The 13,901-nt window shown below is 49.1% G+C and overlaps 1 long non-coding RNA gene across 1 annotated transcript in view; it reads right to left on the bottom strand.

The window, feature by feature from the left end:
• Window positions 1–12,918, bottom strand: part of LOC133347934 (uncharacterized) — a 29,659-nt gene extending 16,741 nt beyond the window's left edge. The window contains exons 1-3 of the long non-coding RNA XR_009755759.1: window positions 12,792–12,918; window positions 6,907–7,097; window positions 5,235–5,338 (exon numbers count right to left, since the gene is read on the bottom strand). This is a non-coding gene — a long non-coding RNA (uncharacterized LOC133347934). The remainder of the gene's footprint in view (window positions 1–5,234; window positions 5,339–6,906; window positions 7,098–12,791) is intronic.
• Between the last annotated feature and the right edge of the window lie 983 nt (window positions 12,919–13,901).

Raw genomic sequence — 13,901 nt, forward strand, 5'->3', positions numbered from 1 at the left:
ACGAAACAGGTGAATGTCTCGCACAAATCTGGCTGTTGCCTGATGAAGGTAGTTGTAATTACTGGCGAAACGTCGTACTCAGATTGTAAATGTTGTGGCTTGACTCTCCAACACACCGTGTGCTGTACTAGTTACAAATTGGCATGTTCTGCATATGTGACAACCCTTACTAGTTGGCTGTGTCGGATGGTGGTGGGTTTTAACAACACATTTATATATTTACGCGATCTAACCCAAAAAAGAAACCTCTATTATGGATGATATTGGTCGCGAAAGTCTACGTGTTCAACAAACCCGAAGGAATCAGAGGAAAATCGACGTGACCACGAGTGAAGATGCAAACTCCAAATATACAGGCATCAGGGTTGGGGTCAAAAATAAGAATTCCAATATACCAGTTTAACACGTCGGCTTTCGCGAGGGGGTTTGCATCTCGCTCTGGTGCCTCATTATCTGACTCACCCAACCACTAAACTACGAAAGCCACCCACACACTCACTCACCCACTCACTCTGCCACCCACTTAACCGCTAACTCACTCGTTCAAGCACACACTCAGCCACTCAAGAACTTACCTGTGCACCCACCTACACACCCACTCATTAACTCAACGACCCACCCACCAACCAACTCAGTCACTTACTCACTCACTCTAGACTCCACTCACCCACCCGCTCACCCAGCCACTTACCGACTCACCCACCAAACCACCCACGCACTCAATCATCCACCTACCCACTCACCCACTCAATAAACGAAAACTTAACTATTTCTCACTGTACAAGCTAAGGCCCACAGAGCTATATAGATCTTTTTCAAAAGCGACCTTGTTACAAATGACACATAAATCACATATACAGTTATTGCAGCCAAATCCTCTGAATGCAAGTTTATTCTCAATGCAGAGGTAAAACCCCGAGGACCCAGAGAAAAATTCACGTGACCATGGGGAGAACAAGCACACTCCAAATATACAGATGACAGGGTCGGGATCTAATCACGACCACCTGTATACTAACCCATCCCACTCACTCACCGACTCGCCCACCCGTTAATTTGCACCCCCATCTTCTCAACCACTCATCCAGCCACCCAGTCAAGCACCCACCCAGTAACACTCACCCACTCACCCAACCAAAAACCCACTAACCCATCCAGCACTCACTCACCGAGCTAATCAATTTCTAACCCATCAACTTGCTCTGCCACTGACTCTTTCAACCACAACTCACCCACGCACCCGCCCACTCACTCACCCAATCACTAACCCACTCACTTAATTTCTAACCCACCTACTACCCACCTAACCTCCTACCCACACACTCACTCACCCACTCACTCACACACCCCCTCACTCATCCATCCACTCACATACTCACCCAGCCACTCACCTACTCACCCAGTCACATACACATCCACTTACCATGCCACCTACTCCATTTTTAACCCACACACACACCCAACCACTCCCTCAGCTACTCACCCACTAACCACGTCATTATTCACTCACCCACCCATCACTCAACCACCCAATAATTCAACCACCCAATAATGCAAGCACCCATTAACTCAAGCATCCACTACTACCCACGAGCCTCTCACAAGTGCCCACCCACACACTCACCAACACACTACACTGAATCTAAATTATGTTTATTTTACCAGGTAAGGCTGACAGAGCTATATAAAATATTTTTCAGAAGTGACCTGGTTACAAATGATCGGTCAACGAAGTGGCTTATCACGTAATTATTCATTGCACCCAAATAAAAAAAATGCTTGTTGATTTTAAATGTGGAGGGAAATATACAGGCGTCAGGGTTGGGATAAAACACACAACCTTCTGCATACCAGGCGAGGTAGTTAACATCTCGCCACTGTGGCGCCCCACTGTCTGACTTCCCCACCCACTAACCCACACACTCACCCACTCAAACATCCACACACTCACCCACTCAAATACCCACTCACCCACTCAAATACCCACTCACCCACTCAAACACCCACACACTCACCCACTCAAATACCCACACACTCACCCACTCAAATACCCACACACTCGCCCACTCAATCACCCACCCACTCACTCAACTACCGAGCCACTCACACACTCACCCACTCACCATGCCACCAAATCAATCACTAACTCACACTCATGCACCCAGCCACTCACTCACTCAGCCACTCACCTCCGACCCATCAACCCATCCACTCACTAATCTACCCACCTACACACTCACCCACTCATCCACACACTAAACTAATATTAAACAATTTTTTTTATTTTACCAGGTAAGGCCCTCAGCTATATAGATCTTTTTCGGAAGCCACCTCAGCACAAATGACAGCTAAATGAAGTGGCTGTTCACGAATAAAGTTACAGCAACCAGATTCTATAAATGCATTTCAAATATGGAGGGACAACCCGGAGAACCTGGAGAAAATTCCACGCGACCACGGGGAGAATATGCAAACTCCATATATACAGACGGAAGGGCTGGGATAAAATACACAACCTCCTGTATGCTAGGCGAGGTCGTGAACATCTCACCACCTTGGCGCCTTACTCTCTGACTCACCCATCCACTCACTCACACGCTAACTTACCCACTCACCCTCCCACATCAACTTACCCAACCAGCAGTCACTCACCCATTCACTCACCCACCCACTCGCTTACCCCATCCAGTCAACAACTCACCCACTTAATTAACCACTTGCTCACTCACCCTACGACCCCTCACCAAGCTACACACTCACCCACCAACACACCCATTCACTGACTAACTCACCCACCACAAACTCACGAACAAAAAAACATACCCACTCAACCCATCGCTCACCCAACCCCTCACCCACTTACTCAATCACCCACCCACGCACTCACCGACCCAACTCACTTCACCCACCCAACACTCACCGAGCCACTCAATCTCTAACCCACCCACTCACCCAACCACCCACTCAATCTCTAAACCACACACCAACCCTGCTACCGACTCAATCTCTTAACCAAAACTCACAAATCCACCCACCCACTCACCCAGTGACTAACCGACTCACTCCATTTATAACCCACCCACTCATTCACTACCCACCTAACCTCATACCCACACACACTCACTCACCCACACATCCACACCCACACACTCACCCACCCACTCACTCATCCATCCATCTACTAACTAACTCACCCAGCCGTGCACCTACTCACCCACTTTAAGATCCACTCCCCTGCCACCTACTCAATTTATAACCCACCTACTCACCCACCCAACCACCCGCCGACTCCCTCAGCCACTTAGCCACTCACCCACTACCCACGTAATTATTGACCCACCCACTAATTTAATCACCTACTAACGTAACCACCCACTAACTCAATCACTGAGTCACTCGAACTTACCCACTCACCAAGCCACCCACTAAATCTCAAACCCACACTCATGCACTCACCCACCCGCCCACTTACTCACCAACACCCTTAACTAAATCTAAATTATGTTTTTTTGCCAGGTAAGGCACACTGACCTATATAGATTGTTTTGAGAAGCAGGGTTTGGATCGAATCTACGAACTTAAAAATACCAGGCAAGGTAGTTAACAATTTGCCAACATGGCACTCCACTCTCTGACTCTCCCACCCACGATAACACACACTCAAACACCCACCCACTAACTCAACCATCCATTCATTCAACCACCGAGCCAAGCACACACTCACCCACTCACCAAGTCACCCACTCAATCTATAGCCCACACTCACTCACCCAGCCACTGACCTACTACCCATCAAACGTCGCACTCACTCATCCACTCTCCCACTCGGCCACTCATCTGCACACTAAATGAAAATTACGCTTTTTTATTTTACCAGGTAAGGCCCTCAGCTATATAGATATTTCAGAAAGCACCTGACCACAAATAACAGCTCAATTAAGTGGTTTTTCACGTATAAAATTATAGCAGCCAAATTCTATAATTGCATGTTTTAAAATGTGGAGGGAGAACCCGGAGCACCTGGAGAAAATTCCACGTGAACATGGGGAGAACATGCAAATATACAGGTGTCAGGGTCGGGATCGACCTCACGACCTCCTGTAAAAAAGGCGAGGTAGTTAACAGCTCGCCACCACGGCACTCCACCCACTCACTCATTCAAACACCCACCAACCCACTCACAAACCCACTCACCCTGCCACCCACTCAATCTTTAATCCACTCACTCAACAATTTACTCACCCACTCACCTACTCAACTATTCACACCCCCACTCACACACCCACCCATTTTACCCACTCAATCTCTAACCTACCCACCAACGCACTCCACAACCCACCTACCCACCTCACCCACCCAATAAACTAAACAATCTTTTTTATTTTACCAGATAAGGCTCAGAACTATATTAATATTTTTCAAAAGTGACCTGGTTACCTGATTATCACGGAGACATTTATTGCAGCCAAATCCTCTAAATGCATGTTGATCTTAAATCTGGAGAGAAAACCTGGAGGAGCCGGAGAAAAATCCACACGACCACAGGGAGAACATGCCAACTCCAAATATACAGGTGGAAGGGATGGGATCGAATTCACAAACTCCTGTATACTAGGTGAGGTAGTTAACATCTCACCACCGTGGTGCCCCACTCTTTGACTCACCCACCCACCCAATCACACACTAACTCACCTGCTCAACCTTTGATATTCACTCACCCACCCACTAACTGACCCACCCAACAATTTACTCACCCACCCACTAACCTATTCACTCAACTCCTCACTCACCACTCCCCCACACAATCACGCACTGACCTACCCACTAACTCACTCAGTCACTCACTAATTCACCCCTCACTCAACCATCCACCCACTCAAGCTACCATCCACTCACTTACTTATCCAGGCACTCACCTACTCACCCATTAAGCCACTCACCCACACAATCACCTAGTTACCCACCCACTCAATCTCTAACCCACCAATTTACTCATCCACTCACCAACCCACCTCTCAGCCACTCCCTCACCCACTCACTCACTTCAAACTATTCACTCACCCACCCACTAATTCACACAATCACCCACCACCCACTCAATCTCTAACACACTCACTCACCTACTCCCTCAACCACTGACCGACCCACTCACCCACCGACTCACCCATTGACTCACCCACCAACTCACTCACAGACCCACCCAGTTAATCACCCACTCTATGTGTAGTCCTCACCTCTTCCAGTATTGTGATATATTCTTCCTCCCAGCGGTATCTTCACGACAACGCCCTGGGGGGTGGGCAAGCCTCTCAACGAATCGGGCGAGCGGGGCAACAGCCTGGTCATGTTGGGTTCATAGAGCAGTGCGGCACACGCATACACACAAGCAGACCACACACATATGAACACAATAACAACAGTGGGAGCCACTCACGCGATAGGGATGGACCGCATGGTCCACTCCAGCTCGATGTACGGCTTTCCTGGATACAATGTTAACTACCTCGTCTGGTATACAGGAGGTTGTCGGTTAGATCCCAACCCTGACACCTGTATATTTGGAGTTTGCATGTTCTCTCCGTGGTCAAGTGGATTTTTATTCTGGTCCGCTGGATTTTCCCTATACATTAAAAACAGGCGTTTAGAGTGGTTGGCTGCTATACATTTCCACATAAGGCACGTTGTTGACCTATCATTTGTGGCCAGGTCACTTCTAAAAAAAGAGTTATGTTACTCAGTGAGATGGTTGAGACACAGGTGATGAGCCTGTGTGTAAGGGGTTGAGTGAGTGAGTGGTTGAATTAATGATTGAGTGACTGATTGGTTGAGTGAGTGGCTGAGTGAGTGAGTGAATGTGTAGAGGTGTTACGGGAGGGCGAACAAACACACCAGGGGTGGTTAATACCGCACGCGGAAGGATGCTAACATCCATGTCCGCACCGTTTAGCCTGGGGGGCTAAAACGGCGCTGTGATCCCCCACGGCCCCACCCCTCGGTGGGGGAGTTGCTATATAAGGCGGTGAGTCGGTGGGCTGGGGGTTCAGTGTTTAGCTTTAACCAGCGAAGAAAGAAGCCCGGCTAGATAGGCCCTGGGACTCCCCTGGATCGCCGTCCTTCTAAGGACCGACCAGGGCAAGCCAGTGGCGTGGCTCCGAGAGCCCAGAACCGATGTTCTTATAAGAGCCGGTCTGGGGACTCAGGGTGCCGTAATCCCAGCTTGACCAGAGCTGGGTCAGCTAGCCTCCCCTAGCTCTGTAGTGGAGGACCTGGGAGTAGGCTAGCCGGGACAGAGATTGTGGGATCTCCCTGTTAGGCGGGTGAAGGGGCCGATACCCCTTCGAGTGTCGTATACCTTGGCCTGTATATAGTGGAACGTTTAATAAATAAGTGTGCCTCCGACTACGTCGTCCAAGTCTCTTTGAACCTACTACAAATGGTTGAGTGAGTGGCTGAATGAGTGGTTGATGGAGCGATTGGTTCATTGAGAGAGCGGGTGGTTGAGTGAGCGAGTGAGTGGTTCAGTGAGTGAGTGGTTGAGTGAATTAGTGAGTAGTTGAATGAGTATTTGAATGAGTGAGTGTTTGAACCAATGAGTGAGTGTTTGAGCGCATGAGTGTGTGGTTGAGTGAGTGGTTGAGTTAATGACTGAGTGAGTGATTGATTGAGTGGTTGAGTGAGTGAATGGTTGACTGAATGGTTGAGTGAGTGGTTGAGTGAGTGAGTAGTTGAGTGAGTGGTTTAAGTTAGTGGGTGAGTAAGTGAGTGGCTATATGAGTGGCTGAGTGAGTGAGTGAGCGAGTGGATGAGTGAGTGAGTGGTTTAAGTTAGTGGTTGAGTAAGTGAGTGGCTGTATGAGTGGCTGAGTGAGTGAGTGAGCGAGTGGATGAGTGAGTGGCTGGCGCGCACCTTGGCTGCGTTGTCCAGAGTGTCCCGCTGGTGCCGCCCCACTGTGTTGCTGCACTCCGCCAGGGTGAGAGCGGCGGTGCCGCGCCCGCAGCTGCTCCAGCGACTACGCCATCTTGCCCAGCCCCTCCTGGCGAGCACGCAGCATGCCCTGGAGCCCTCATCACATGGTGCTGGCAATCTGAGACACCCGCCTGTAGCACACACACAGAAGAAGAGATACGGAAATGGATTAGGGCGACCCGGGTGACGAGAAGTTCACTACTTCACCCGGTATACAGGAGGTTGTAGGTTTGATCCAAACCCTGATGCTTACAAATTCAATTCTGCTCGTCCAGGTGGAAAGAATCCAATCGCATTTATTCGATGCGATGTTTCTCATGGGATATAATAAGCGACAACATTTGGACCCCAAACCGAGAGGATTCTGGGATGTTTGTGGTTTTTTGGCAACAACTCTGAAAGGAAACGTCACAGACCCATCAAGGTGGTACTCGTCCAGCAACATAATGGTTGAATGAATTCGGGAATGGTTGAATGAGTGAGTGGTTGAGTGAGTGGTTCAGTCAGTTAGTGGTTGAGGGAGTGAGTGGCTGAGTGAGCGAGTGGTTGAGTGGGTGAAAGAGTGATGGTTGAGTGGTTGAGTAAGTGATTAAGTGAGTGAGTGGTTGAGTAAGTAAGTAGCTTCGTGAGTAAGTAGCTTCGTGAGTGCGCGGCTGAGTGGTTGAGTGTGTGGCTGAGTGGCTAAATGAGTGAGTGGCTGAGTGAAAGGGTGAGTGGCTGAGTGAAGGAGTGAGTGGCTGAGTGAGTGAGAAAGTAATTGGTTGAGTGGTTGAGTAAGTCATTAAGTGAGTGAGTGGTTGAGCTAGTGAGTGGTTAAGTGAGTGGTTAAGTGAGTGGTTAAGTGAGTGGTTAAGTGAGTCGTTGAGTGAGTGGTTGAGTGAAAGGTTGAGTGAGGGGTTGAGTGAGTGAGTGAGTGGTAGAGTTAGTCGTTGAGCGAGTGGTTGGGTGAGGGGTTGAATGAAAGGTTGAGTGAGTACTTGAGTGAGTGCTTGAATGAGTGGTTAAATGAGTCTTTGAGTGAGTGGTTGAGTGGTTGAGTGAGCGAGTGCTTGAGTGAGCAAGTGAGTGGTTGAGTGAGCAAGCGAGTGGTTGAGTGAGTGAATGGTTGAGTGAGCGAGCGGTTGAATGAGCGAGTGGCTTAGTGAGCGAGTGGTTGAGTGATTGAGTGAGTGAGTGAATGGTTGAGTGAGAGGGTGATGGTTGAGTGATTGAGTGGGTGGTTGAATGATTGGTTGAGTGGTTGAGTTAATTATTGAGTGAGTGAGTGGTTTAGTGAGTGAATATCTGAGTGAGTGAGCGGCTGAGTAGTTGAGTGAGTCGTTGAGTGAGTGTGTGGCTGAGTGAGTTTGTGGCTGAGTGAGTGAATGGCTGAATGAATCACAGCTATGATAAAAATGGACATCAGAATATAAGTGGTCTTGTATTCACTCAGTAAATAAAGTTTAATATAAAATTGTACACTCACAGAATCGAGATAAAGATGACATTGCACATCGGAGTAAACTGAGTCCTGGCTATGATTAAATTTAGCATTAGCATAACATTGATTTATTAGCATACAAAATGACTTTTTGCAGAGCGATTTAATACAAAAGTCTGATAGACTACATGCATTTTTTTTGATAAAAAGTACATACAAACCAGGCATCAATACCGTTGCTTTGTATGATCTGTGAAACGCAGAAAATGTCAGATAAAATCGGACATTTTGAGCTTGCTGCTGTATCGACTGAGTGGAATCAATACAATTAGTATCGATTCACAATCAACAAAGACCATATATGGGAAAATCTCTGATCGGTGATTTTGATTGCATCGTATTGCAGCGCCCCTTTGGTGATGTTATAAAGCACTTGCCCCAACAGTCTGTTAAAGGCTACACGTGGATCTTTGTGTGCGAGTAGCTCACAGATCCTTGAGAGATCTGAACACTGTCCGATCATCAGCGAGCTCCTCCGGCAGGCGAGGCTGCGTTGGCGGTTGTCTGTGCATTCAGAGGTGTTAACTATCCCACGCAGAGAAGTCTGCTTACAGGACATAAGAGGTTCTTCACGTACCGTGCCCCGTGTCACCTGAATGTTAAATGGGGCTCCGGTAATTCAGTGTCCACCGCCGAATCATCTTTCACCATCACCACGCGTCCATTAAGGCCAATGTGACGAGGCCATAGATAGACAACGCGTTAAAACGGGGGGGGGGGGGGGGAGCAAGAAAAACGTCGTACTACGTAACATCACAATACCCTGCACACAGCCATAGTGGCTGATTAGGGTGCACATCATTTACGAATATGTGGTTTAAGTGGTTGAGAGTAGATTTTGGTGTAAATTGATCACGATGCTTTGCGTAGCCTGTGTGGGTGCGTGAACAGATATGAGTGGGTGAGTGCGTGATTAAGCCGGTAAGTGAGTATGTGGGTGGATGGAGGGAGCTGGGCGGGCACGGCATGGGCTGGAGTGGAGGTGGACTGATGGGGTACGGGAGGATGTGGAGCTGAGTGGGCTTTGCAGACGACTGGTACCAGTGGTGTTGAGATCGGCCTCTGCAGGGAGGCTCGTGAAGGATGCTTCTACTTGGCAGTTGGCGACACTCGCCCTCCAACAACAACGGAGGAGTGACGCTCACAACAACGAGCGGAACACCGGATGATAAATATGCAGCAATTTGGCACAGTACGGGGTACAGGTGGTGCTGCCAGTCATCTCAGTCAGCCAACCCATGGCACCTGGGTCTGTTCCAGGACCTCCGGTCAGCGAGCCTTCGACACTTCACGTGGCTTCAAAGTGCACCGGGCCTGGCACAGTCGCTGTGGTGATGTCACTGTTACTTATTGGCGAATGGTGACGGTTGATAATGCAGCGGTGTTTCGGCCACAACGCAAGCAGCCGTCCTCAGGTGAAAACCAGGTCCGTCGAGGCGACAGAGTCTGAATGAAACAGCACACGAGCTTGGAGCATATATATAAGCTGGGCGCATTGACAAAGGAATTTGCATATCAAAAGGAATTTAGCATATTTATGGGAAATGCAGGAATGTGATTAGTACTGCATATGCATGTGCATTATGCAGGATTAACAGCATCAAAGGGAGCTGCAGTTACTGCTGCTGCAGGAGTTGCTGCTGCTGCTGCAGTTTCTGCTGCTGCTGCAGTTGCTGCTGCAGCAACTGCAGCAGCAGCAGAAACTGCAGCAGCAGCAACTGCTGCAGCAGCAGTAACTGCAGCTCCCTTTGATGCTGTTAATCCTGCATAATGCACATGCATATGCAGTACTAATCACATTCCTGCATTTCCCATAAATATGCTAAATTCCTTTTGATATGCAAATTCCTTTGTCAATGCGCCCAGCTTATATATATGCTCCAAGCTCGTGTGCTGTTTCATTCAGACTCTGTCGCCTCGACGGACCTGGTTTTCACCTGAGGACGGCTGCTTGCGTTGTGGCCGAAACGTCGTGAGAATTGTTTTATTATGTTTTATTTTTATTATTTTATTACTTCCCTTCTACGTGACTTTACCGAAAGAACCAAGAAGATGAATCCCTGCAGTCACGAAAGCTTTAAATCGAAATTTAATGCAGCGGTGGTTGTGAGAAATGCCATTTTGGGGGGGGGGGGGGGGCGCCAACCCTGACCAGCTGTGAACCTCACGTCGCCCGCAGCCACCAGTGGCCACAGGGAGTTCTGGATGGGTGCGAGGGGCTGGTAACCCCCCTCCACCTTCAACTAAATCACCACACATTCACGTGTGAGTCGATGGATCTCTGTGTGGTGAGTCTATGGGTCTCTGTGAGGTGAGTCTATGGGTCTCTGTGAAAGTCCGTGGGTCTCTATGAGGTGAGTCTATGTGTCTGTGTGGTGAGTCTATGTGTCTCTGTTTTGTGAGTCTATAGGGCTCTGTGCGAGTCTGTTTGAGTCGGTGGTTCTCTGTGTGATGAGTCTATGCGTTTTTGTATAACTCTATAGGTCTCTGTGGGGTGAGTCTATGGGTCTCTGTGGGGTGAGTCTATGCGTCTCTGTGGTGAATCTATGGGGCTGTGTGGTGAGTCTATGGGGCTCTGTGGTGAGTCCATGTGTTTGTGTGGTGAGTCTATAGACCTCTGTGCGAGTCTGAGGGTCTGTGCGTAGTGAGTGTATAGGTCTATGTGTGATGACTCTCTGGGTCTCTATGTGATGGATATCTGTGGTGTACATATCCTGGCACAAGCGCCGTTAGTGGAGAATGCTCCTCCCACTACCCCTGCTTGTTGTTGTGCTCGGGAAGGAGAGATAAAACTAGACTACAATCTCAACGATTTTCATTTCACCAGGTAAGGTCCACTGAGATAAACATCTCTTTTATTATGCGCTTTTATTTAACTCACTCTGTTGTTGTTGTTGTCGTATCCTCAAATCTTGCAACTCAATTTTAACCCACTTCCCAATGTGGTATCGACTACAAACTTGGTATACTTATGTCATACTGATGACAAAACTACATTCTATAAAAAAGGATTTTTAAACATTCATTTTTATGTTGTTTCAGCTTGGGTCTAATTGTCCAAGCTCAACTGACGTTGGCTGTAAATCACCACGGCCCCTTACGTTATGGCAAGCATCGGGGCCACTTCCTGGAGTCGTGATACATTTAATTTAATTAAAGCGTGTTTAAAAAAAAAAGTACTTTTAAATATTACTTATTCAGAAGCGACTTGGCACCAATAATAGCTCAACGAAGTGGCTCATCATCACGTGTAAATTATAGCAGCCAAATACTTTAAACGAATATTCATATTCTTGGTTCTTTCGGTAAAGTCACGTAAAAAACCAAAAAATTAGTAATGCAAATAAAATAAATATAATAAATTGCTTTTATTATTTTCAATTCATCTTATTCTTTTTACTTAAAAAAATAGATTTTTTTTCTTTCTACTTACGTGACTTGACCGAAAGAACCAAGAATATGAATTCCTGCAGTCACGAAAGTTTTAAGTCAAAACTTTAAACGAATGTTTCTTAATGTGGAGAGAAAAACCGGAGGACCCAGAGAAAAATCAACGCGACCACGGGGAGAGACGGAGACACGCAAACTCCAAATATACAGCAGGCATCAGGGTCGGGATCGAACCTACAAACTCCTGTATACCAGGCGAGGTAGTTAGGGGGGAAAGCAGAGACAGCGAGAGGGAAGATAATTAGTCAAACTCAGACTCAGTATTACTCAACAACCATGATACTCACCATCACACTCACCATCACACTCACCATCATACTCACCATCATACTCACCATCATACTCACGCATTCACCATCATATTCACACACAATCCCACACACATTAACAGTCGCCATTCACCACTACGTGGCGGTGACGTCACCACAATAACCCAGGTGCCATGGATTGACGGCTGTGCCAGGCTAAGTGCAGGAGGAGGTCACGGGCCAGACTCAGGTGCCATGGGCCGACTGCTCTGCCTGGCTCGGTACAAGAGGAGGGCTAGACCCTGGTGCTATGGGTTAACTCGTGTGCCACCACCTGCACAGCCACCACAGTAACAACCACACAACTATAATCACAACAATAACCACGACCAACAACTGTAACCACAACTATAATGTAACCACAACTATAACTTAACCACAACTATAATGTAACCACAACTATAATGTAACCACAACTATAATGTAACCACAACTATAATGTAACCACAACAGCAGCAGGGCCGAGCTCTGCTTGAAGCTGCGCCGCGAACTCCGCAGAACGTGACGGCTGTGGGCCAGGCGCCTCCTCTGTCTCCTCCCACCGCCGCCGCCACTGCTGATGTGGACACACCGCGCGAGGTTCTCACCTTCAGGCTGAGTCGACGTAGAGGAGGCCCAGCGAGCCGCCGCTTCAGAAGTTTTCGCTCGACAATGACGGTGGCCGTGAGCGGGAATCAAAATCTGCCGCTCGCCACCCACAATGCACAGCGCGCGCCGCCTCCACTCGACCCCAGCAGAAGAAGCAGCGGGGGGAGGGGGGAGGGGCATGGGGGTTAGGGGGGAGGGGCATGGGGGGTGAGGGGGGAGGGGCATGGGGGGTTAGGGGGGAGGGGCATGGGGGGTTAGGGGGGAGGGGCATGGGGCATGGGGGGTGAGGGGGGAGGGGCATGGGGGGTTAGGGGGGGCAGGGGTAGGGGGAGGGGCATGGGGGTTGGGGGGAGGGGCATGGGGGGTGAGGGGGGTGGGGCATGGGGGGGAGGGGGGTGGGGCATGGGGGGTGAGGGGGTGGGCATGGGGGTGAGGGAGGGGAGGGGGGGGGGAGGGGGTGGGGCATGGGGGGTGAGGGGGTGGGGCATGGGGGGTGAGGGGGAGGGGCATGGGGGGTGAGGGGGAGGGCATGGGGGTGAGGGTGGGGCATGGGGTGAGGGGGTGGGGATGGGGGGTGAGGGGGGAGGGGCATGGGGGGAGGAGCTCATGGCTGTGACATCACGGGGGGGGGCGTGGTTACCTTGTACCGCCCCCGCGTCTCGCGCCACTGGCAGTTTGGCCGTTAGAGATGTCTACGTAGTTTATACTTTAGTTGTTTACGTGGTGGTTTAGTTACTGCAGCTACATACTATTAACATTCCTTTATTAATGCCACCCCTATCCCCTCCCTTGGATGCTGCTAATCCTGCATAATGCACGGGTATAATGACTTTAAACCCCCCGCCCACCTCCTCCGCATTTCACAAGTAGTACTAATCACATACCTGCATTTCCCATAAATATGCTAAATTCCTCTTGATATGCAAATTATTTTGTCAAGGCGCCCTTCCCCCCTTCCAACCCAGTTTAAATATACGCTCCAAGCGTGGTGGTGTTTCATTCCTACCCACACACTCACTCATCCACAAACCCACTCACCCCCTCACTCATCCATCCACTCACATACTCACCCAGCCACTCACCTACTCACCCAGTCACATCCACATCCA

Source organism: Lethenteron reissneri, chromosome 26 (genome assembly GCF_015708825.2).
Source record: "Lethenteron reissneri isolate LAM-NWPU_2019-01 chromosome 26, ASM1570882v1, whole genome shotgun sequence".
Taxonomy (NCBI): Eukaryota; Metazoa; Chordata; class Hyperoartia; order Petromyzontiformes; family Petromyzontidae; genus Lethenteron; species Lethenteron reissneri.